At 42.7% G+C, this 25,716-nt stretch overlaps 1 protein-coding gene across 1 annotated transcript in view; it reads right to left on the bottom strand.

Moving 5' to 3' along the window:
- Positions 1–18,348, bottom strand: part of ZC3H12C (zinc finger CCCH-type containing 12C) — a 59,752-nt gene extending 41,404 nt beyond the window's left edge. The window contains exons 1-2 of the mRNA XM_030561222.1: positions 18,078–18,348; positions 17,293–17,424 (exon numbers count right to left, since the gene is read on the bottom strand). The gene's annotated coding sequence lies outside the window, so the exon portion shown is untranslated. The remainder of the gene's footprint in view (positions 1–17,292; positions 17,425–18,077) is intronic.
- Between the last annotated feature and the right edge of the window lie 7,368 nt (positions 18,349–25,716).

Raw genomic sequence — 25,716 nt, 5'->3', positions numbered from 1 at the left:
ACTCCCTGTCCCTCAGCCTCCCCCTCATCGGGAGCGTATCCAGGAGCTTCGCTCCACAGCTGCAGCGTGGCTCCAGCGGGGCCCCTGAGCTCCGCCCTACTCAGAGCTGCATGGTAAGTGGGTGGGGCTGTGACCTCCAGCGGGGCCTGAGTTCCTTCCGCTTGGCATGGAGCTCGCAGCCCCGCCCCCTTACCATGAAGCTCTGGGCGGGGCGGAGCTACGCTGCCACTGTGGAGCGAAGCTCCTGAATGTGCTGTGGGTCCCGGGGGAGGAGCGGAGGCGGGGCGGGAGCCTCAGACATTCTCCTGGGGGCCCCCGCGGAGCCCCACTTGCCCCCCCATCTGGGCGGCCCTGCTTCTCTTATTTGTGGTAAAAATATTAAAGGACTCTAACAATCTAAAATAACCATAGCTTGAATTAAAACAAAGTGGCAAGGAATATTTTGGCTCTGAAGAGGAGACTCATCCATTTTTATACATCCATATAACTTGGTAAGATATGGATATGTATCACTGTAGCCTCTCTGTATGAAAGAGTCCTCAAATATCAAGAGACCATTGGATTCCAGGTAAGACCTGTTAAAGCACACTAAATTTTTGTGATCTATGGGTATATCTGCAATTAAAACACCAACTGCTGGCCTGTGCTAGCTGACGCAAGCTCATGGGGCCTGGGCTAAGGGGTTATTTAACTGTAATGTAGACTGTCAGGCTAGGAGTTGAGCTCAGGTTCTAGGACCCAATGAGGTGGGAATGTCCCAGAGCTCAGGCTGCAGTCCGAGGCTGGAAGTCTACACTGCAATTAAGCATACCTGTAATCTGAGCCTCAGGAGCCCGAATCAGTTAGCATGGACTAGCCATGGGTTTTTAATTGCAGTGCAGACAGACTAAGACACCCAAACAGTTACACTGTTATTGATGACATGATATAATATTTGTATTAATGAGGATAAAAATTAAAAATGTTAACATAATAGCATTTATTCCCACTATATTTTGTGGGTATAAATATAGCTCTACCTTTTCTTGGATGTTTGCTGACTAAGGCCCTAACCATACAAGCTGCTCATTGTAGGAGCAATGCAATGCCCATGTGCGGACCCATCAAAGTAAATGGCCCTTTCACACAGAGCTGCCAGCAGTATCAGGGCCTAAAATACCTGCCTAGTCATCCCTAAGTAAGCACTCTGTGGTAAGAAAATGTTAAGAAAGCATTCGACAGTCTACATCACAATTCATTCTGGAACATCTCGAAGTTTTGCCAGTAAAAATAATTAACATCATCAAGGCTTTATATCAAGGTGCAGCTTGCAAAGTTATATAGACTTGAGTGAATCATTTATTAGAGCCATTCGTGTCAACAAGGATGCATTCTCTCACCGCTCCTGTTTGGCAATGTAATTGATTTCACTATGTGAAAACGCGTACAACAATACAACACAGACTTCACTTGGTTCCACAATAGTACACTGGAAGAGAGAGATTTTGCTGATTTCTAAATGACATCTAAACTAACAAGAAAACAAAGACCAAAAGAGAGTTCAGCATAGCAAAAAAGACAGGATTAATAATGAGTTATGAAAAAAATAAATCTAATGAGAATCCCAATAGCTCCCAAACTCAAACATTACAAGGAGTGAGTAAACTGGTGGTAATGTACAAGCCAGTGGAGCTCTCCAGAAAGATACGATGTCATGAATTGGCAAGGTGGCAGCTGCATTCACCAGTTTAAACAAGATTTGTAAAAAAATTTAAATGACCAATTTGAAGACAAAACTACACATTTTTAACTCACATTTTATTTCCATCTTAATATATGAATTTGAAAGCTGAAAATCCAAAAGTATACTTAAGCATGTCTGAATGCCTTCAAAAAGCAAATGCCGCAGGAAAATACTACGTATTAAATGGAATAATTTGCAGCAAATGCCAAGAATTGTCAGAGTTCTACAACCCCTCCTTTCTAAAGATATCCAGAAAAGATGAAAATATCTGGGATGTATATTAAGAATGAAGCCAGCATTTGCCATGGCAGACATTCTGTTGGGCAGCTGTGATGGCTCTGGGGGTATCCAGGACTGAGTCACCTTGTTATTGCCCTGTGTCATAAACAGATAGTTAAGGGTTAATAGAACAGAAGTACTTCATATCTCTTTTGCCTGTAAAGGATTAACAAGATCTGTGAGCCTGGCTGTCACCTGACCAGAGGACCAATCAAAGGACAGGATACTTTCAAATCTTGAGGGAGGGAAGTTTTTGTGTGTGCTGTTAGTTTTTGGTTGTTGTTCACTCTGGGGGCTCAGCGGGACCAGACGTGCAACCAGGTGTCTCTCCAAACTCTCCAATACAGGCTCTTATAAGTTCGGAATAGTGAGTACTAGGTAGATAAAGCGAGTTAGGCTTATGTTTGTTTTCTTTATTTGCAAATGTGTATTTGGCTGAAAGGAGTTCAAATTGGTATTTTGCTGAAAAGATTTTAATTTGTACTTGTGTACTTAGGCTGGGAAGGTATTCCCAGTGTCTATAGCTGAAAGACCCTGCACCTATTCCATTTTAATTTACAAAGATAATTTTTACTGTTTTTTTCTTGCTTTAATTAAAAGTTTTTCTTGTTTAAGAACCTGATTGTTTTTGTATTCTGGTGTGAGACACCAGGGGACGGGGTCTGGATTCACCAGGGAATTGGCGGGGAGAAAGGAGGGAAGGGGGAGAGAGAGTCTAATTTCTCCCTGTGTCAGGATTACTCTCTCTCAGGAAGAATCTGGGAGGGGGAAAGAGAAGGAGGGGGGAAGGTGGATTTTCCTCTCTGTTTTAAGATTCAAGGAGTTTGAATCACAGTGATCTTCCAGGGTAACCCAGGGAGGGGAAGCCTGGGAGAGGCAACGGTGAGGGAAAGGTTTTACTTTCCTTGTGTTAAGATCCAGAGGGTCTGGGTCTTGGGGGTCCCTGGGCAAGGTTTTGGGGGGACCAGAGTGTACCAGGCACTGGAATTCCTGGTTGGTGGCAGCGCTACAAGTACTAAGCTGGTAATTGAGCTTAAAGGAATTCATGCTGGTACCCCATCTTTTGGACGCTAAGGTTCAGAGTGGGGATTTTACCATGACACCCTGCCTTCAGTGAGAGGGAGATTTGCCTTTGCTTAACTGAGTGTCAGCTCCCACACCACTAGCCTGTTAGCCAGCCAAGCACTCTCCTCAGGACTATCAGCTCTTCCTTTGCTTTGTAGGTTAACAATATATGCACCCATCCCTGAGCCCCTTTGAAGAGCTCCCCTTTAGTGTCTAGCCCCTTATCCACTGAACATTCACAGAAAAGTCAGGCGTGCTGTCCCCAAGGGAACAGTGTACACACCAGCTTGTATGATTCATCTCAGGATCAGCACCTGGCTTAACACCCAGCACCAAGATCTATTTATAGCTGTGGTTCTTAACCTGGAGGGCATGCACCCCCTGAGAATGCGAGATGCCCTTTCTGGGGGTGCAAGACATGCCAAATTAAGCACAGGCACATAAGTACAACTACTTTGTTTCATCAAACCTATGTATTTATTAACATTATACATTTTTAATTATTACTATAATATACAAATATATCTAGGTTTAAAGAACTGACCTACTTTAACAATTTTTTGATAAAGGGTGCGAGAACATATTTTGATTTTTATAAGGGGTGCAAGGACATATTTTGAGAACCAAAGGGGTGCAGGCTGCAGTAAAGGTAAAGAACCACTGATTTATAGTGAAAACAACAAGGTTATCATCAAAGATTCAAGAGATAGTGGGTGATGATAATGGAAACAAAAAAATTACATATACAAATATAACACTTTCTAGAGACTAAACTTTAGATGGAGGTTAGCCTGTTAAATTAAGAAATTTATCTCACCCCAAAATGGCCTCTGCAGTGTTTCAACCAAGGCTGTGTGTGATGAATGTAAACGCATTGCCTGCTTGCTGGCTAGGTGCAGGATGACGGGATGTCATCTTTGTTCCCCAAACACAGGCCAGCAAACCTTAGAAGTGTATCCAAAATAAGGGTCTCTTCCCCTATTGTGTTTCTATTTCTCTTAGTTCCTTTCTGAAATTTTTATAATCCTTCATCTGCACTCATCCTAGATGTTTGTCAACTCTGTCTTGATATAAACTTTAAAAACACACAAACACATATAAATATACACACACACCTCCTTACATAGTATCTGTACATATACTTCACAATGATATTAATGGCCATTATGACCCTGTCTTTCATTTAAGACCTCCCATGATATTAACTGTTGAACCAAAATGTGCATACTGGAATCAGGGCATTCCTGTAATCCCCCTTCCCAGCTGGGTCACAGCAACTAAAGGAATATGCACAAGGATCTGACTGAAAAAAATTCCCGTCAAACACCATTCACAGAGGGAAAAATCATGAGATTCAACAACATAGAGGACATGCAAAGAGTGGCCTAGGGTAGGAAGGAATGGCAGAGGCTTGTTCATGCTCTAAGCAATATCTGACGGCATGAAAAAGATTCAGAATAAGAAAAATGGTGAAATCCAGCTCCACTGAAATCTATGGGTACCTCTACACTGCAGCTGGAGATTTAATTTCCAGCTGTGGTAAACAGATACTTGCTAGGTCTGATCAAGCTAGCCTGCTAGAAAACAGCCGCAGCAGCACAGGCAATTGGACAAGCTAAACATCCAAGTATGTACCTAGAGCAGGAGTAGGCAACCTATGGCACAGGTGCCGAAGGCGGCACATGAGCTGGTTTTCACTGGCACTTGCATTGCCCAGGTCCTGGCCACCAGTCCAGGGGGCTCTGCATTTCAATTTAATTTTAAATGAAGCTTCTTAAACATTTTAAAAACCTTATTTACTTTACATACAACAATCATTTAGTTATATATTATAGACTTACAGAAAGAGATCCTCTAAAAACATTAAAATGTATTACTGACACGTGAAACCTTAAATTAGAGTGAATAAATGAAGACTCAGCACACCACTTCTGAAAGGTTGCCAACCCCTGACCTAGAGTCTCAGATGGGATTGTACTCAGGGCAGCTAGCCTGTCCCACCACTATTTTTAGCAGGATAGCTCAATTAAAGCTATCATGCGTGTGTCTACCCAGGTTGGAAGTTACACTTTCAGCTCCAGCTCAGACATATCTAATGGCAAAACTCCCAGTGACCACAATGGGGCCAGAATTTCACCTAAAATGTTGCAATGAAACCACTAAGTAACAGTAGTCATATTGAAGTGAAATGGAACATAACCTTTGAAGCAAGGGATTTCATTTCAACTGAACCAAAGTACATTGTTTTAATGGTTAGGAAAAATAATCCTCCACAACCACTGTATTTATTTAAAGGGACACAGTCAACTTTTAAAAACTGCAGTCTGAAAATTCTTATCTCCTATTTATAGGAATAATGCCTAAAATTACAACAACTGAAAGAGATTAGAGGAAAAAGTTCTTCCTTTCAGTTTACTTTGTACACTTGGTGTATAGTTGGTTTTACCATTTCCACTGTTTGAGCCTGTAAGTGAACCTGCATAGGTAGATCCTTGTGGCCACAGAGAGCTCTCTTAACTACAGTAGGGCTTCGTGTGGGCACAAGAGTCCACCTGTGAGTATCCAATTGTAGGAGCAGGGCCTGATCAGGCAGTGTCCCCTGCTTGTATGAGTCTTTCACAGAATGGCAAGGGAGAGGTTTTCTTAAAACATAGGCAAATGTTACAGTGAAACTCAAAAGTTGTCAGTGGGACTCAGAGGCTGGTAGAACAACTTTTAACTGATAGTTTGAAATTTGATCAATTAAAAACAAATACATCCCCTTGAAGGACAAAAATAAATGAAGTGGCGCACAACACCTCATTGTTACACTTCATAAGAATAAATATTTATTCAGATTCCCATCTCTTAACTGGTTATTTTCCAACACAATTTAAAAAAAAACCAAAAAACACTAATCCAGATAGCTATTGAGTAACTATTCTGAGAGATATCAGTACAGCAAATTTCTCTGTGTATTTCTAGATCATCACATAGAAAGGCATGTATCAGAGCACTGCCTGAATATATTTGGTTAAAGAAAGTCAGCAGTCTTGTTTATTGTTATGCTGCTTTACAACTGGCCTTACTGCTTAAGAGTAAGTGTATTTACACTTGAAAATACATTTTCTAGAAGGAATGGTGTTTTGATTGATGAATGTTAGATGCTGATCTTTTCCCTTCTTCAGAATGAATCACATGGACAGTCTGTATACTTTCTCCACATGAAGTGTCTGTAATTAACTTTCCTTGTGACAATATTTGGCGACCAGCCAATATCTACAACTGTATAGAGTATAACTGACATGCTTAAGAGAATGCTTTTATTCAAACTGTTCTGTCAGAAGAAAAATCAACATGGTTATGTGAGAGAGCACTCATTATTTAAACAATTTAAAAGAGCTGGATACCCTACATCAGTGGTTCTCAAAGCCAGTCTGCTGCTTGTTCAGGGAAAGCCCCAGGCGGGCCAGCCGGTTAATTTACCTGCTGTGTCCGCAGGTTCGGCCAATCACAGCTCCCACTGGCCACAGTTCACCATCTCAGGCCAATGGGGGTGAACCATTGGCCTGGCGCAGTGAACTGTGGCCAGTGGGAGCTGTGATCGGCCGAACCTGCGGACGCGGAAGGTAAACAAACTGGCCCAGCCCGCCAGAGGCTTTCCCTGAACAAGTGACAGACCGGCTTTGAGAACCATTGCCCTATATAATATCCATTATACTATATTAGGGCTACTGGGCTCATCTGTGCTGGAGAACTATCCCTTAAAAAAGCCAGAAATGAATATGACAGAAAATATTAGGGCTTGTCTACACAGCAAGCTACTGCACAACATACCAGGATGTAACTCTACAGTACACCAGTATGCCATGCAAGAACTTCTATGTGGATGCTGCTGCAGCATGTGAAAAGTTCCAGAGTCTTTTGGTTCTAATGTGGCCACCTGCTTACCAGGTGACGTGTCTTGCAAGATGTACATGACACCAGTGCTCCAGGGTTTCTGGTGGAGATTAAAGTATTGGTTTGCCCTTATAACGTCCTAAATGGCTTTGGTCCTGCCTCTTTGAGACACCACCTTTCTGCCCAAGACATACTGTCACAGTTGTCAGCTTGGGCTGGAGTTTCCTCACAGACAGCTTCCAGCAATGGATTCTCCATGAGGGGCTTCCAACTTTGAAATTTACCCCTCTCTTGGAGTGAAATAGCCAGAGAGTGCAGCAAAATTCATCTCTTTAGTCAGACTCTTGGGGAGAGAGAGAGTAGCCCAATAAAGTTGGAAATTTAGGGGTGTGGTAAGGTACTGTTAGGATGTCTAAATTTGATTGTTTTCTCTGGTTTATTATTTTTGGGACGGTGCTAGGACTTGTTAATGTAACTTTAAAAATATGGCAGGCACCTAGATCTGGTATTAAGTGGGTTTCTCTTCTCCCTCCCTGCCCCCCACCACTTAGTTCTAAATCAAAATAAAGAAACAAATGTATTTTTAAAAGGCTCAATATATTTGACAATGTATCTAGCCATCATTTAGCTACAGATTTTGTTTGGATTTACTACAGCCATAGAATACAAAGAGACCTCCAAGAAATCCTCAAGGAAAGTAAGTCAGGATCAGACTTGACATTCCTGATATTTCTAAGATAAAGACTTCTATTCCTTTATTTTTGAAAATAATCTAGTACATCATAAAAAAAACTCACCACCATCTGATTGCTCTATCTTTTTCCAACTTTAAAATTGTCAGATTCTTTAAGGGTTGCATTTTCATATGATTAGTCCGTCTCAGCCTACTGAGAATTTTTATTTAAAAAAAATAATGGACAAGCAGATTGAGTTCTAGGGCTATGAACAGAGTATGTTTCTCCTTAAGAATAATATTTCACACTCTTTTGCTCTAAACTCAAAATGTCTTACTTTTAAAAGTTAAAACTTGTCATGCAGTTAAATCTTCTGACAATGACAAATGTATGTGACATGTCTGAATTTGCAGTTCAGAAACTACAAAGCTATTAACATTCAGATGTATTAACTCTCTTAGCAACATAAAATTTTAATATCTATCATTAAATGCAAGATTACTTTCCACATAACTGCTCTAATTCGAGTTAACATATCAATCCTTACTTACAGTGTTCAGTGGAAACTTTTTGGTTTAAAGATCAGAATGAAAATTGTTTCTTTTACTACCCCAGAGAAATGAATGATGTTTGCACCTTGCTGAGTTCACCTATATGCAGAAAAACAATTTAACAGCCTGTGCAAGTACTAAGTGAACAGGAAGAAGGATAAATAGATGAAGTTAAACTACTTGTAGCACCAGTGGCGTATACACGGTTTCTTCTTGCTCTAGAGACCAGGGAAACACAATGTGCCCAATCTGTTCAATGTTGGTATCTGGAATTTAATGAGATAGTCCAGCCACTGACCAAGACTAGTTAAAGCCATTGCCCAGAAGAAGTAAACAGCTTGAAGAAAACTGACCCTAAAAGTCTGTGTAGCCTTGAGGCCTGTAGTCTGGAATTTACAAAAGAAAAGGTGTAACTATTTTTGGATAGGTCTTGTAGAAGGGTGGTAGGATTCTCCTACAGTCCCACACTGTAGGCAGGCATTGGAGCTCTGCAGATTGTTTAATTCAGTGAGCAGGTGTGGTTTGTCAAACTCCATCCTGAGTAAGGGACATAGGACTTTCCCTTTCAAAAGAAAGCTGGGGCCAGCCCCAAGGAAGGAAAGCTACAGCAGCCAAATTTGAGGAGAAGGTTTAGGTAGTTTAATTTGAATTGATTTTGGTTACAAACCAAAATCCCAGCTAGCAGGTAACTCTTGACTTTGTATAAGTTGTGTGCAGCATTTTGTTTGAGCAGGGTGAGGAATCCACCAGCTTACATCTAGTACCAAAAGTTGTGGAATTTTTCATACAACTTCCACAATAAAATGTATAAAGAGGAAAAAAAAAGGATAAGTGGCTGGTGGAATAACAGCTGAGCAGAAAGCTCAGATTTCAGTCTCTGAGCAACATGCATAGGCTTTAGCCCAGAAGCATCTTTCAAAAAGTCCACACTGCAGTTTACCAGGAACAGCAATGGCAGTCCCAGAAACAGTAAGAAGCCCAACTTACAGTTCAGCAACAATGGCAAAAGCCCAATTGGCAGTTCAACAAGAATAGCAGCAGCAATTCCAGAAGCAGCTGCTATACAGACTTGCAAAACCAGGTGCAGTGCCCTGGGTGTTTGTAAATCTCAACTGTTTCCTAGTCAGAAATGGAACTATTTCCAGAGACATATTTGGTCATCTACAGAAAGTGGCTATTGCAGGGCAGGAGTCATCATCTTAGGTATTCAATCAGTTCCTTTTTGAGGGGAGAAGGAGAGATGGCATATCAGGCCCTAGGAGAGGATGTTACCACAAACTATGAAGATGATCAGTTCTGCCATCCTAGACAAGTTGGGGATCTCTGAGAAAATACTCAAAGGGGTTTTCAGGGATCTCTTTTCCTTGGAAATGCAGCCATGCAACTATGCTTGACATTTGACAGGCTGGACAACTTGATGGCTCAAAAGTGATAGTCACAGACAGTCAAGGAACAGATAGACCTGCTAGTCCTAGAGCAATAGATTAGCAGCCTGGCAGAGTGAAAGAATGGATGTGTTGATACCATCTGTCTATGCTAGTAGAAGTAGTGTAACAAAAGGCATATGACAACTCCTATGGTGGAAGCTAGCATCTCAACCAAAAATGAGTCCAGTACTTCTCTGCTAGATTTTGTTAGCCTTGAGGTACATGGGTTGAGGTGAAAGGTCAACATTCCCTCTAACTCATCAAGAGGAACTGGCCAGAGAAGACACTATTTTTGTCAGACCCAGACATAGGTTTGCCATTGCAGAGTTCTTCAGTTTGGGATTTGGGTGATGCTATCGTAGAATAAAAGTTTTCACCAAATCAAAGTTTCAAAATATTATCTCACCATCAGTGAGATTGTGTGTGACCTATTGCTGGTGCTTCCAACCCTTGCGCCTCATCAATCACAGTTCATATGTGAACTAAAGTGATCTGGGAGGATGGCATAGGAGAACAGGTATTTCAGAACCACCATACTGACAACCAATTTTGGCTTCTGCTAACATGTTGAAAAGGCTAATGGAGTTTAGGCAGCCTCTGATCTCTGTCTACCTAAGACAGGGGTAGGCAACCTATGGCACGCATGCCGCCTTCAGCACTTGAGCTGATTTTCAGTGGCACTCACACTGCCCAAGTCCTGGCCACTGGTCCGGGGGGCTCTGCATTTTAATTTAATTTTAAATGAAGCTTCTTAAACATTTTAAAAACCTTATTTACTTTACATACAACAATAGTTTAGTTATATATTATAGACTATATAGAAAGAGACCTCCTAAAAACGTTAAAATGTATTACTGGCATGCGAAACCTTAAATTAGAGTGAATAAATGAAGACACCACTTCTGAAAGGTTGCCAACCCCCAACCTATGACATCTGCAGCTCTTCCATGTGGAATTCTTTTCACATATTTCCAGTAACTTATGCCATATTCCTTTGTCAGGCAGCACTATGTCTCCAACTTCACTAACTCCGACAATCCCCAGCACTTATTTGTGACTCAATTCCATCCTAAACCCTTCCCTTCAAAGAACAGGACATTGCTGTATTTTTCAATGAGGACTGACATCTCCCCTTGAGTATGACTTTCCTCTAGCTCATTCCCCTCAAAATACTGTCCACAAAAAAACAAACAAAAACAAAACCACCAAATCTACTTCTATAATGCCTGCCCCAACTCTATTCGCTTTTGAACTCATCACATTTGCTGTTTACAATTGATTTAATTTCCTCTCTATCCTACCTCATGAAAAAAATAACAGTTTGGAGAAGGAACATATTCTATTAAGTTTGCAATATCTTCCAGAAGATGTATCAGGATATGCTGGTCCTTTAAGATGGGTCCAGATCCAAAAGCTGAGAATGGGCAACAGGGGATGGATTGCTTGATGATTATCTGTTCTGTTCATTCCCTCTGAAGCACCTGGCATTGCCCGCTGTTGGAAGACAGGATACTGGGCTAGATGAACCTTTGGTATAAACCCAGTATGGCCATTCTTACGTTAAAAATTGTCGTCACTATGTCAGCCCACATCACAGGCATTCTGGGAGCTGTATTTTCTAGGGCACGTGAGTGCTAAACCTCTACAGCAAGGATCGGCAACCTCTGGCATGTGGCCCGTCAGGGAAATCCGCTGGTGGGCCGGGACGGTTTGTTTACCTGCAAGGTCTGCGGAGTTGGCCAATCGCAGTTCCCACTGGCTGCAATTCACTGTTCCAGGCCAATGGGGGCTGCAGGAAGCAGTGGCCAGCACATCCCTTGGCCCATGATGCTTTCTGCAGCCCCCATTGGCTTGGAATGGCGAACCACGGCCAGTGGGAGCTGCGATCAGCCCAACCCTGCGGATGCTGCAGGTAAACAAACCAACCCGGCCCACCAGCAGATTTCCCTGGTGGGCCACGTGCCAAAGGTTGCTGATCCCTGCTCTACAGCAAAGAATTCCGGGAAGAATGAAGCAGCATGTACAAATATTTCACAAGGTGGGAGTTGTGGAAAAAGTAGGTGTGCTAGGTAAGGACTGTGGAAAGATCAACACAGATACCTGGCCAGAGAAGGGAAAGCGTAGATTCTGATACCGTTTGTGAGGGGATCCTAGAGAGAGTGAACAACCTTGGGATCAAATAGAAGAGGCAACACTGGCCAAGGAGATATATAGGGTTTGGGAACTGGTACTTATTTGAGGCCCAAGAGTGGCACTTTAGGAAGATGCTTCCTTCCACAACCCAATACTGAGAATTTTAAAGTGTTTTTGTTTGTTTTGGGCACTCTTGTGAAAGAGCCAATGGCTCAGTATGGAATACTATACAAAGGAAGTGCTTGTTTAAAATTTTTTTTTATTTTGCATTTTTGTTACTCTAGAAAGGTTGGTCTTCTCTTTAAGAATCAATTATTCTTAGTTAATGAAAGCGATTGAGGATGGGGTGAGGAGGTCTGAGAGACTGTCTCACTATTTGCTTGATTCTCCCACAGTATTCTGTTTATATGCTACTTTTAATAGGCAACTTATAGACACAGAAAACAAATGCCAATTCTTTGAAACCATATAATATAGCCGGAATGGCTGGTGCAAATCCTGGGTTTCTCACTCCATATCTATAGTAAAAGCAATGTATTTACATGAAATAATTAGAATGACTGTAGACGGGAAGCATCTTAAGCATGACTAGTCAATAAAGTTTTCCAAGGCTAAACATCTTCCATTATTCTTTTACAAATGACACTGAAAACCCTTATTGTACCTTTAACCTTATAAATGGGTACAGAACTAAGTGTCTGTATAATTTTCTGCTTTCTCCTAATGATGGACAATGGCAAGGTGTCCATATGCTGCTTTTTCTTGCTCTATCAGCAACTTTAGTTACCAGTGACTATAAGTTACTGTTCACTTGCAAGATCTTCAAGTTTCAGGGCACTTGGTCAGGTAACAATACCTTTTGACAGTTTGCTTATGTTCTGTCTTGTCTATCTGGACTGTAAACTGTCTGGGATAAGGACTATGTTTTATGTGTTTGTATAATGTGTATATAAACCTTGATCCTAACTGGGGTCTTTAAGTCCTACCACAATACAAGTATTAAGATATAGCAAGTGAATATTCAACACCGAAGTTATCTCAGAGTGCCTTAAATACTGTTTTGTGGAACAGTGTTGAAGATAATCTATGAGCCATTTGCTTTATCTAAGCCCCTAAACCTGCAACTGGCTCTGTGTACATTGACTCCTGTGCCCATATGGCACAGTAATCAAATATTTTAAAACTGGTGACACAGCTCTCAGTTAAAGTATCCACACCTTTAGAATTTGGTCCTTTGGTAAGTCCACCAGCATCTGGATGTATTAATGTTTAGGGCCCAATGCAAGGTCTGTTTATTTTGATCACAATTTGATTAACACAAGGGTCGTCAACCTTTCAGAAGCGGTGTGCCGAGTCTTCATTTATTCACTCTAGTTTAAGGTTCTGCGTACCAGCAACATATTTGAATGTTTTTAGAAGGTCTCTTTGTATAGATCTATAATACATAACTAAACTATTGCTGTAAATAAAGTTTTTAAAATGTGTAAGAAGCTTCATTTAAAATTAAATTAAAATGCAGAACCACCCAGACCGATGGCCAGGACCCGGGCAGTGTGAGAGCACTGAAAATCAGCTCGCATGCTGCTTTTGGCATGCGTGCCATAGGTTGCCTACCCCTGGATTAACAAAAGAACTACAATATAAGAGCAGAGCAGTAACAGTTCTAATCCAGTACTGCGTCTCCAACAGTAGGCAGTCAGTACCAGATGTTTCAAAGAAAGAGGCAAAAATCCTCATAACGGACAGCAATGGAACAACCTGACTATAAGGGAAGCTCCTTCCTACCTCCAGGTAGTCAGTGGTTGACATATTTGTTTTATCCTATAAATGTAACTGTGGGAGTCTTCATTAACTTGCACATGAAACCAGAAGCAATTCAGAGACTATCACAGAGACCCTGTACTTAAGCCTTTCACCTAGTAAACTAAATGTAGCTTTCAGGACCTCCAGGTAGTCTTTATTTTGCAGTTGTCTTAATAACAGATGGAAACACTTAGCTAGCTGCCCTGGCAATAGGCACTCTGGAAATAAATAAGTTTAGGAAAGTTTCTAGAACAGGGGTTCCCAAAATTGGTTCGTGGCTTGTTTAAGGTAAGCTCCTGGCAGGTCACAAGACACTTTGTTAACCTGAGCATCTGCAGGTACAGCTGCTGGCAGCTCCCAGTGGCCATGGTTCGCCACACTTAGGTGAACAAAGCGTCACACGGCCACCAGGGGCTTACTCTGAATAAGCCATGAACCAAGTTTGAGAACCCGTGCTCTAGAATTATTCATTTTCTTTAACGATATCCATCCAACAACTCATCCTAGCCATGTCCCAAATGTGGCACAGAAAAGTGAGTGAGACAACATAATAGTTTCAAAAAGGGGAGAAAAAGTTAAATAATGTTGAAAATAACAGCATTAAATTCCCTAAATTTACTACCATTTCTCTGAGTAACCATTATCCCTCTCCCAATCCCACTTGTACATATCAAAGATTTTTTTAATGGTTAAAATATACTTAAAGAGATATGAATAATAGGAACGCTATAATCTAGAAGACAAAGGCCTAATGAGATCCAATGGCTAGACCATTGGAATAACTATCACTAGAAGTCTTCAGATAAAGATTGGATATGCTTCTAAAAAGATGAAATTCTAGCTCAACAAGAAGTTATTGGCCTGATGGAAGAATTACTTGGTGAAGTTCTATGATCTCTGTAATGCAGGAAGTTAAACTAGAACCCAAATCCCTTTTAGCCTAAATCAATGAATTGCTGGGCTGTTTACAGGCAAGCTATGTTGGCTAAAAAAGATCTTACCCAAACCAAACTTGTAGTCTGATTTTTTTATTTTTATTTTTAAATTCATTTTAATTGCCTTTGCATTGCTTGTCTTTATTTCATTGTTGGGGATATTTTCAACTGGGAGCAGGGACTACCAGAAATCTCACAAAAAAAAGCTTAGTCTCATGAGATTTCCAACTCAAGTTTATGTAACTGAGAGAGTTACAGTCTGAATAAACAAAACATTTTGGGTGCGCATCAGAACCAAACTGAACCTCTAACACTTTCAAGGTTAACCAGTATCAAAAATCTAGTTCTCCTTGAGCAGCAAAGAGAGTCTCTGGAATATCATTGCTTGATATTTTTAAAGCACTAATCCATCCAGTAAAGTTAGTAATTAAATCATTCCAACAGATTAATACTCAGTCCAACATTCTGAGACTCTGTCTGTGCATAAACACCAGTCTCCACAAACAGATGAGCAAAGTCCTGGATAATACCTATGCTCAATCAGTTTTTTGATTCTCCAACTTTTACACCCTAGAAAAAGGCCATCTGATTTTTTTTTTTTTTTTTAAATCAAGATGTGTGATATTTTTCTAAACTCACAAGCAATCTGAATACAGGAGACTGATAGCATACTGGCATAATGCATGCCAAATTATGAAACTTCCATGTGACCGATGTTCTTTAAGCCTAATTTAAGAAGTGCTTCCACTACCCTACATAACCAAAGCACCTGTAAAGTTACTTAATGTTGACATAGCTTGCTGGTAATAAAATAGCATTGCTTTCCAGTAGCCATTCACTACTATCCACTTCAAGGAATACTTCACCAAGTACATCTAGAGAAATGCACTCTTGCACTGCAGCTACATATACTAAATACAGTAAGTATTAACTAATGTTCCAGTAAACTGAATGGACCTGGTTGAGAACCACTGATACAGACAATCCCTGCCAGTAAACATTTAACAGATATATTGGAAAGGGAGCAACGTGTTACCTTGAAAACCTAGAGGTACATGAATGGCTTAGTTTCTTTCTAGATCAGAAGGCGATGTTAAACTTCTAAACACTCATCTTCAGAATATGCGGTCAAATCTGACATTAGTGACCTTTGCTGGCCACTAAATGTGAGGCACTACTCAGAGGTGTGGTTTTTTCCCCCGGCTCAAACTAACAATCAGGAGTTATCTGGAACAAAATATTCTTGGACTGTACCAAAATTATTTGTATAGAATAGTTCAAAGGTCTCAAATAGGCGTTGAGCTCCATTGTGCTAGGTGCTGTACAAACACAGCATAAAACAGGCCCCTATCCCAAAGAGTTCACAATCTAGAACCTAAATCCTACAAACATTGTTGCATATGCATAAAATTTCTCACAGGTGTTTGCAAAATTAAGTCTAAATCAAGACAACGGAAGGTGCAAACAATTTTCTAAAAACAAAAAAAAAAACCCCACACTTGAGTCTGAAAAATTTTCAGCAAGCGTTACAAACAAGATCTATAACTGGCCAAAAAAAATTATATTTGTTTAGTGTACGTAATAGCGTTTTTGGTATAGTGGATTTCCTTGTTTTCCCTATTTGTGACATTTTCACCTAGCAATGTCGGAATGAATTATTTTGTCTGTTAAATACCGAGAAGTATATTCAAAACCATAATAACCAGCAAAGGGGGAACTCTAGGGCAAGTTCTGCACATGAAACTACTTTTAAACTCTTCCTTAAATTGGCTATATATCAAGTTAAACATGCCCCTTAATATAACTGTTTCTATGACCTCTGAACACAGAGGTACAGAAACAGTTTTAAAGAATTATCTGAATAGTAAAGATTAATTATTGGCTACACAAAGTCAACTACTCTTGACTTTAAATAAATATTTCCACTATGGTACACCTAAGAAAGTGAAGCAGTTTAAACTGAGTACTTGAAAGGAACTGATCAAACACCACTATGCATGCGAGTCAAAAGGCTTCTTCCCATGTCACAAGAGGTTAGGGTGACCAAATGTCCCGATTTTATAGGGACAGTCCCGATTTGGCAGTCTTTTTCTTATATAGGCTCCTATTACTCCCCAACCCCTGTCCCAAGTTTTCACAGCTGTGATCTAACACCTCTTGCAGGGTGACCAGACAGCAAGCTAGGATAAAGAAAATTGAAGCATTATGGTCTCAGAGTCTTTCCAATCCTAAAATGCAATCCTTTCCTAAAGAACACAGCACAGATCTGGCCAGCTTTTGGATTACACATGCTGTCTTCATAAATATGGACAAGAGTAGAGATAACTAACAAAAGCGAGGATTAAAGTTAAACTATGTTATTTTGGGGGAGGAAGAGACTGGATTTGGGATGTCTCTGGAGAAGACTTTGAGGACCCTTGTTTTTGGAGTGGTGTTGTAGCCCTGTGGGTCCCAGAACATTAGAGAGACAAGGTAGGCGAGATAATATATTTTACTGGACCAGCTTCTGAAGAGGTCTGTATAACTCGAAAGCGTCTCTTTCACCAACAGAAGTTGGTCCAATAAAAGACATTACTTCCTCCGCCTTGTCTCTGGAGTGGCTGGCTGGACTGAAAGAGGCATTTGGCGGACTGAGGCAGGAGGGTGTGTTGGCGAAAGGGTGGAATTGGAGCGGGGGCTTGGCAGGATGTAGGGAGAAGGGCTGGGAGGCTGGAGGGGCTGCCTGGTGAGAGGGGGAGAGCGGATGGAGGAGGGACCGGGCTGCTCGTGGGGGCAGGGGGCGGCTCGGCGTCTGCGGGGCTCGGCAGGTACCGGCTCTCCTACCTCGCATGAAACCACGGAGCGTCCGCCTCGCCTCACAGCGGCAGCCGCCCGGCATCCAGCGCGGCCGCTCGGCGCGCCGCTAGCCCGGTGATCTCACCAACGCGACCTCGAGGAGCCAGCAGCAGCCAAGGCCTGGAAACAAAGCGGGCAGCAGCCCCGGGGCCACCTTTAGTCACACGCCGGCCCGGCCCGCTGCCTCAGTCTCCAGACTCTGCAGCGCGGAGCGGAAACTCTCCGGCCGCCGCCATGGCCACAGGATACGCCCGGGAGGCGCCCGCGCTGCGCCACTGTTACCACGGCCCCGCTCCCTGGCCCCGGTCCTGGCTGCACCCCCCAGCTGCCACCGTCCCCTTTCTGCCCCCCGAACTCCCTGGCCTAGCTACACCCCCCAGCCTCTCCTGCCCCGGATACCCCGCTCCCCAGCTCTCCGCCCCGGCCACACCCCCAATTCCCCCTAGACCCCCGCCCCCAGCTCCTGCCCGGCTGGGCTACAACCCCAACTCTTGCTCCCACCCCAGCGCCCTGCCGCGCCCTGCCCCGCCCACGCCCCGCAGATCCTCCTAACTCCTCCTGCCCTTGCTGTGCCCCAGTTCCCGCGGCCCCGGCTACGCCCCCCTCCCGCCAGCTCTCTGACCCCTGGGTCCCTGTCCGGGCTACACGCTCCCTGCGCCCCCCGCTCCTACCCCCGTCTGCTCCGTCACGCGGGACTCTGCCCCGGGAGCGATCGGGATCCCTCCCGCTCCGTCCCACCGCTGCCCAACGGAACGAATCTGTTGCTCCACAACCTGCCCGCAGGCTCCTTGCAGCAGCATGTCCCGAGCCGCAGCCGCCTCGGGGGCCCTTGGCTCGGCTCACTGCGATGCTGACTGGGGGAGCCGACTTCACGTTACCCTGGGGCGAGACGCCTGCTTCTCCCCTAGCATCGCTGGGGCTGCTGCATTTTACTTCCTCCTCCCCTGTTCCTGGCAGGAGCTGCTTGGGAGACAGACGCGCTGAAAGGGGACGCCTGTGCTTAGTGCCTCTCCTCTGGCAGCACCAAGCAAGCCACCGCCTCCTCCTGCTGGAGGGAGGCTGGGTTGGAAACCAGCACCTGCTGCTGGAGATCACTAAAAATTGAAATTGGAAACCGAGGGGAGACGGGAGGAGCCCTCAGGGATCGTCCTAGGGAGGTGCTGCTCCCCTCCCTGCCCTGGAACTCTCTCGTCTGATGAAAGAGAGAGAGAGAGAGAATGGGTTTTCTGCTGAAATCTTCACTTGTTGTATAGATAACTAGTAACAGTCTACGTTAAAAAAACTGCTAAAGGAAAGAGGCTGGGCTTGGGGTAGGCATGGAGGTGAGGGAACCACGTTTTCCCAATTTAACTCTAGCAGCAAAAAAACAGAACTGCAAACACTTGTTTGGTGCCTAAATAAGAACACTGGTGCTGGTAATATGCTAGGGCTGTAGTTCCGGTTGCACAGGAAAGAGCCAGAAAGTTTACACTGAAAAGTTAATGTGTTGATTACAATACAGTACCCAGACACTTCAGGCTTGCAGAACTGTTAAATCAGACTTGTCTATACTGTGATATTTTAACAAAACAATCCAGCTGCTGCCGCCACAGGTTCAACTGCCAGTTCTGAGCAAATCTAATTAGCACCATGTTGAAAACAGTTGCCAAAAACAGTGAGAAATCTACTGTAGTGCTCCTAACATTACTAATGCCAGTATAACTGAATTAGTGGAAGCAAAAGTGTGTGTGGGTGGGAGGGGTGTAAATCCCTAGCATACCAAGGCTAAAGAAGAGCATACTACAACTCAGGAATACAGTCAAAATGGTTTGTCTGGATCTATATTGCAAGACTAAACCATTTTTAACTGTGTGGGGCCTTAACATGTTGACTAGACCAGAGGTTCTCAGACTGTGGGCCACCAGTGGTCGGCGAGCTCCATTCAGGTGATCCACGGATAGTTCCCTCTAAGGTGTATGCCTGCGTGGCTGCACATGAGAGAATGAAGTGCCACCCACCTAATTAGTGGAGCCGCGCAGGCATGACTCCACTGATTAGGTGCCTTGATCCTGGAGAAGACGCACATGTAAGGTGAGGTGGTGGCCTTGGTGGGAATGGGGGCAGTGTAGTCAGAAGAGGGGGTGGAGGGAATATGGGATGTGCAGGGCTGCAGCAGCCAGAGAAAGAGGTAACTTTCCCCAGCTCCAGGGCTGCGGCTGCCAGGGTCAGATGGCCCTCCTTCCCAGCCTCAGCTCTATGACTGCTGTTGTGCGGAGATACCCCCTCCCAACTCCAGCTTGGCAGCTGCTGCTGCTGAGGAGAGAGGGCACATCCATCACATTGGAAAGGTAAGACTAGTCATGTTAGAATATGAGTTGTGTGCTTTTATTTGTAGAACAAAACCACGTTAATTATTATTACGGGTTTTTTTATATAGTGCTTTTATCCAAAGTGCTTTACAATAGTTAGCTACCAGTACAAACAACATTTGGAAAGATAATTAAGTGGTCCGCAGAGACCCTCACCAATTTTCAAGTGGTCTGCGGGAAAAAAAAAGTTGGAGAACCACTAGACGAGACCTTGCAACAACACAGCTTTTCACCTGATAGATGAGACATAGGATTCACTTTCATTTAGTTTCTTCTTGTTGCAGCTGACTTCTAACACTGAATAACACCCAGGAATATAAACTTTGATCAAATGTTAGCTCTCAGCTAACCATTAAAGAAATGAGATATTTTATCATTGAGATGGATTGATCCACATGCTGATAAGAAGTAGCAACACTCTTCTGGGGGCTCCATTTGTTTTTGATTGTGGTGTCATTGCTGCATGTAGATGCACAGTATGGTGCATCCGTCAATGTTACTTGGAGCCAACAGATCCAGTATGATATCTACCTTCTGAGATGACTTTTACCCAGAAATATCAACATAGTTTCATTCAGAAATTTAATGCTGACCAATTGGCTAGGGAAAGGAACTAACTCAAGGGACAACAATATCACTAATAATTTCAAAAATTCATATTCTAGAGTGAAAGTGGGGCTAGGTAGCACCAAAGTCATATGGACAGATAACTTGTAGTAAATAAAATGCTACAATCTTAAACTTCTTAGAAACCTCTCCTGCTGTTGGATGAGGCAATGTGCTGAAAATTCTTGAAAACAAAGTGGAAGTTAATCACAGTTAATATGTGGTATCCTTAGCTAATTTAGACTAAATGATTAGGCTCTGCAGCCACAAGTGATTAGATCTTCGCATTGACTTTGATCCTACAAAATGAGTTGCCATCAGTAAATTTCTCTTGGTATTTTCTAGTGTAGCAGTTCTCAGCCAGAGGTCTGGGGCCCTTGGGAGGTCACGGGCAGGTTTCCAGGGGTCTGCCAAAATAAACCAGAGAGCAGGGCTGCCATTAGGCTTGCTGGGACCCAGGGCAGAAAGCCAAAGCCCGAGCCCTACCACCCAGGGCTGAAGCCAAAGCCCTGTGGTGTAGGGGCCCCAGGCAATTGCCCAGGTTGCTGCACCCTAATGGCAGCCCTGGCGTGTAATCTACTGGATATGCAGAAAAACAGTTGTGGCACAGGTGGGCTGTGGAATTTTTATAGCATATTGGGCAGGGGGGGTTCAGAAAGAAAAAGGTTGAGAGCTACTGCCTCAGTGCCTTCCAAATATTATGACTGGTAATAATATTTTCATTTGAGGATCTCCAAGTGTTTTCAAGTGTTAATTAAGCTTCACAATATTCCTGTGCGGGAAGTAAGTAGCATTGTGTCTATTAGTACAGATGAGGAGTGAGGCTCTGAGACCTTAAGCATTTTGCCAAATATCACAAAGTGAGTCAGTGAGAGAATTGGAAACAGAGCCCAGAAATCCTGACTCCAGTCCCATGCTCTAATTACTAGACAACTATTCCTCCCACCTTCTTTTTGCATTTGTGGCAACAAAGTAGTCTGTTCCTTTTCACCATCCTACTGTGTCTGTTCCTGAATGTCGATAGATGTGGCTTAATGCCAGGAAGGCTGTCAGATTGTATGAATGAATCTTTAATTTTGAGATCACAGCTCACCACTAGACTGAGCATGTGCAAAATATATGGTATCAATTACTGTCACTCATAGCTTTTAACATGTTTATGTGGTTGTCATCGACAAATATTTCAGTATTAAAAACTAAGAAGAGAGAGACAGACTTCCAGCAGAGACAAAGCTAACCTTGTAAACTTTGTCCACAATTCAACCTATTCTACCAAATGCCTGTGTAGGAATGTGAGTCCTCTATTGTCCTGATAAAATGCCCTTATCTTTTTTGTCTTGCCACCAAAGCGTGACAGACTATGTACTATGAAGACTTGGGATGGATCCCAATCTATCTCCAGTCAATATCTTTGCTAAAATAAATTTTCACTCTTATGATATGGTCCACAAGTGCTGCAGTCTTTATTAGCACAGCCATGTACATATGATGGATAACATATTGGGGGGAAAAGTGAATTATGATGGAATTTATATTTCAGAGGTTTGCAGTCTGTTGCCTTTGTACCACTGCTAGGCCCTGGAGAGCTGATGGGTCACAGAATCTTGGGTCTTCTTTATTCCAGCTGCTTGTGAGCTAATTAATTGTAAATAAGGAATTAGAGGCCTGTAAAAGCAGATGGAATGCAGGAGAACCCAAACACCCCTCAAATTCTTCATTTGGTTTGCCTATGTAACATCTTCCTATTACTGTTACATTTGTTTTCCATCCTTCATCCTGGTTTGCTAGTGTTTGCTATACCTACGTATTTGCATCATGGCTTCACTTAAATTGAAAACTCTTCAGGGCAGAGATTCTCACTATAGGACAAATTCTCCACTGTGGCCAAGACCCATTGGTACAGCAGAGTTGGGAGCCACTAAAGAGCCAGTTATAACAACCTGTTCTCTGCTCAGTTTGGCCCCAGTACAAATTAGAGCAGCCTGGGGGCTGTTCTAACCTACATCATCTGGCAGTGGCCTAAATGGACTGTGTATTAGCTGAGAATAGCTGGAGGTCAGCAGTGCTCCAGCAACATACTCTGTGCTGGGGCCTGGAGGCAAGGGTAATGTAGGAGCTGGCTATGCTGGCTTTATGCCAGCTGAGAGCTTGCCCCCATTAGGGGAATTGTCATCTGGTCAGATATGAACAGATTTGTCTCCTTTGCATTGCTGGAATGGGGTAGAAACCCTGTTCATCTAGTGCTTAGCTTAATGAAGCCCCAAGCCTAATGGATGCCTCTGGATAGTACTTGAATTCTTCTAATGAAAAATGAATAATACAAAAATGGAAACTTAGTAACTTTTTAAGAACAGATTGATTTTAAAGGAGCTCTTTTGAAAGACACATTAATTTGACTGTTGATACATTTGACAGCTGCTAACAATTGGCACAGCACTACGGTGCTTTCCTGATCTTCTACGGTCAATATGGTTTCCCTAATTCCTTTTCCAGGCTGTTTTCTGGCTATACTTTCTTTTATAACTTTGGGAGCAAAATTGTCTCTTGGTTTCAAATAATTTGTGTTTTTGTAAAGTGAAAATGTCATTTTTTTCTGTACAGCATGACCTAGTGCAGCAAAACTATTCATTTGAGCTTGTTTCCAGGGAGGTTTTTCTCTTACATAATTCTACTCTGTGATGTCTCTCTGGCAAATACAGTGGAACAGTTACAGCAACCCTCAAACAAGCAAAATGTCTATTGACTTTAATGAAAATTCTGTTTGGTCTAGCTACTAACCTCAAGACTCTTATCATTTACTTTATTGGCTCTGACTGTGATTAATGTGACAGTAGTATTGTCAACTGTCACGATATTTGGTGTTTTTGCTTAAAACTCCAGGTCTTGGTGTCATGTGATTATGATAGAGGTCAGCTTTGTCATTTTTCTAGTGCTAACGGTTGTGAGAAAAGTTTGAAAGACTGAAGGCAAATAAACACTGTTTTTAAAAAATATAATGCTTGGGCTAACAATACTGTGATAGCTGTGACTGAGGTTCCAAGTCCTCTGTAGTACCGCACACCCTGAATTTATATCCTTTCCTTGCTAATGTATTGAACCAATGAAACAGGTGATGGAGTTGGAGCCTTAGTTGTACATGGGTCAATAGGCAAAAGTGGCTTTAAGCACTGTCTCATGCAATCCTTGGGCCACTCTGGAATGCTGCTCATTCTGTTAGTCAGAAATAGCCCCTTCATGCTCCCATCCTCTCGTTAGTCTGCCCTGGCATGTGCCCTGTCTGTGTGTGTAGGGGCGGTGGGGGTAGGGGAGGGGAGAGGAAAAGTGGGTGGCATAAATTCTACCAAAAGAGAATCCAAACCTGTCCTTTTTAGGACCGTGGAAAAGGGAAGGGACTTAACCAAGGGTGAGTACCTACCCCACTGTTTCATCACTTAAAAGGGAAGTGTACAGGCAGCTGTGTCAGAGTAATAGCCTCACTCCATGCATATTGGAACTTTTAAACTTTTTAGGTTGGACATTAAAGAAACACATTCCTACCATTGAAAGTATCAAAATTTGCAAGAAGCAACTCAACAAAGGCACTCCTTTTTGTGCAAACCAATGTGTCTACAATGCTTAAAACATACACAGAAAAATAGGGTGCCAAAAAGTATTCCCAAGAGTTTTTATTACCTTCCTAAACCTGTAATTAAGGTATTGTCTGTATTTTTGGTGTTTTGGAGTAAATTTTCAAGATGATGTGTGGGAGGTAATCCTGGAAATGAATAAGACTTTTACATGTATCTATCATGCAAGATGTTCTAAAAATATGCTTCATTGCGGTTCACTGTTCAGAAATATTACTCTTTTCAGGTCTATTTTTATGAACAATTTAAATGATTTATAATGGTTTCTTTTAAAAAAAAAACCCTATTCTCTATTACTATCATACATCTTGTGGTGGAGGATAATTTATCTGAAACTTTCAATTTATTATTTTAATGTGTCAGTCTATAGAAAACTCAGAACAGCTTTGTAGAAATAACAGAGCAAGGCTTAAAATAGTGCCAAATAGGATCAGTGCATGAATCCCTTCACATATTGATGAGGAGAGCATGATGTGCTTTGTCCCTCCTGGTGACATAGCCAAAGAACATGCAATGCTGCTTTTGAATGTAGTGAGCAATTGGAAGAAGACCAGATCTTTGCAAGAATGTGACATTTTGCACAAAGTCTAACAACTTTATGCTCAGGATTTTGTGCTGACAGTGCATGTGGAATTTCCTATAGCTGCTCCAGGTCTGCCTGAAAGAGGCCTCAGGTTTCTGACCTGTATAGCAATACATGCAGTACACAGGTTTGATAGATCCTGGACTTTGTCTCAGAACAGAGACATTTTTGTATCCATAGGTGAGACGTGGACTTCATGCAGGAGATGGTGAGACCTATTCATTGGTGGATATCTCGTTTGCTGTGACAGTTTGAACTCTGCTTGCAGCCTAGGTAGATGAAGGCTTCAGCGGTCTTCCTGATGTTCAACCCAACCTGTACCAGATGTTCTGGTGGCCCAGCTCCAGGATTCTGGATCTTGGTCTTCTGCCATGAGATGTTCAATTCCATGGTATGGATGGTCTCTTGGAAACCTTGAGGGGCAGGGCAGAAATTCTCTAGTTTCTCCAAAAACAAAGCCACATCGTTGGTATAGTCTTGGTCGGTGAACAGTTCTTGACCAACCTTGATTCTGATGTCTGGCATGGTAAGCCCTAATATCCAGTTAATAGCCCACCAGAATAGTGCCAGGGTGAGAATATATTCCTGTTGCACATCTGAGTTTGTGTAGAAATGTGTCGAAAGCTATGAACCAATATGCACTCTCACAACAGTACCAGTGTGAAGATGGCATGCCAGATATAGCAGAACATCTGGAACGACAACTCTTTTCATTGCAAACCAAAGCGCTGACCTGTCAACGAATTCCAAAGCCACTTTGATGTTGATATATGCCACGTGAAGCAGGCAGTTAAATTCTCAGTGCAGCTCAGCCACAAGCCAGAGGCTAAGCATGGTGTCCGTTGTTGACCGCCAGGTAGTGAAACCTCATTGCTGCGAATGATTATGTCTGTTAAGGCAAAATTGCATCCTATCAAACTAAATATGAACGAAGACCTTTCCTGGGACTAATAGCAATGAGATAAATCTATAGCTGTGACACTTTGTGTGAGATCCTTTACCCTTGTACAGGGACACTATGATGCCATCTTTCCATTCTGCTGGTACCCTGCCTGATATCCACACTTTTAAAAACAGTCCATGCAGGCCAGTGTTCACTGGTTTCAAGGCACCTTTCAACAGTTCAGGTGGAATACCATCAGGTCCAGCAACAAGTCCATTCTGTAACTTTTGGATGGCTTTTCATACTTCCTTGAGTGTCTGAGTATCAATGTGTCTCCCTGGGTCTGTGGCTGTACAGTTTGCCAGG

Source organism: Gopherus evgoodei, chromosome 1, assembly GCF_007399415.2.
Source record: "Gopherus evgoodei ecotype Sinaloan lineage chromosome 1, rGopEvg1_v1.p, whole genome shotgun sequence".
In the NCBI taxonomy this organism is placed as follows: Eukaryota; Metazoa; Chordata; order Testudines; family Testudinidae; genus Gopherus; species Gopherus evgoodei.
Note: the sequence above shows the minus strand (reverse complement) of the source record. Positions and strands in the feature narration are given on the sequence as shown.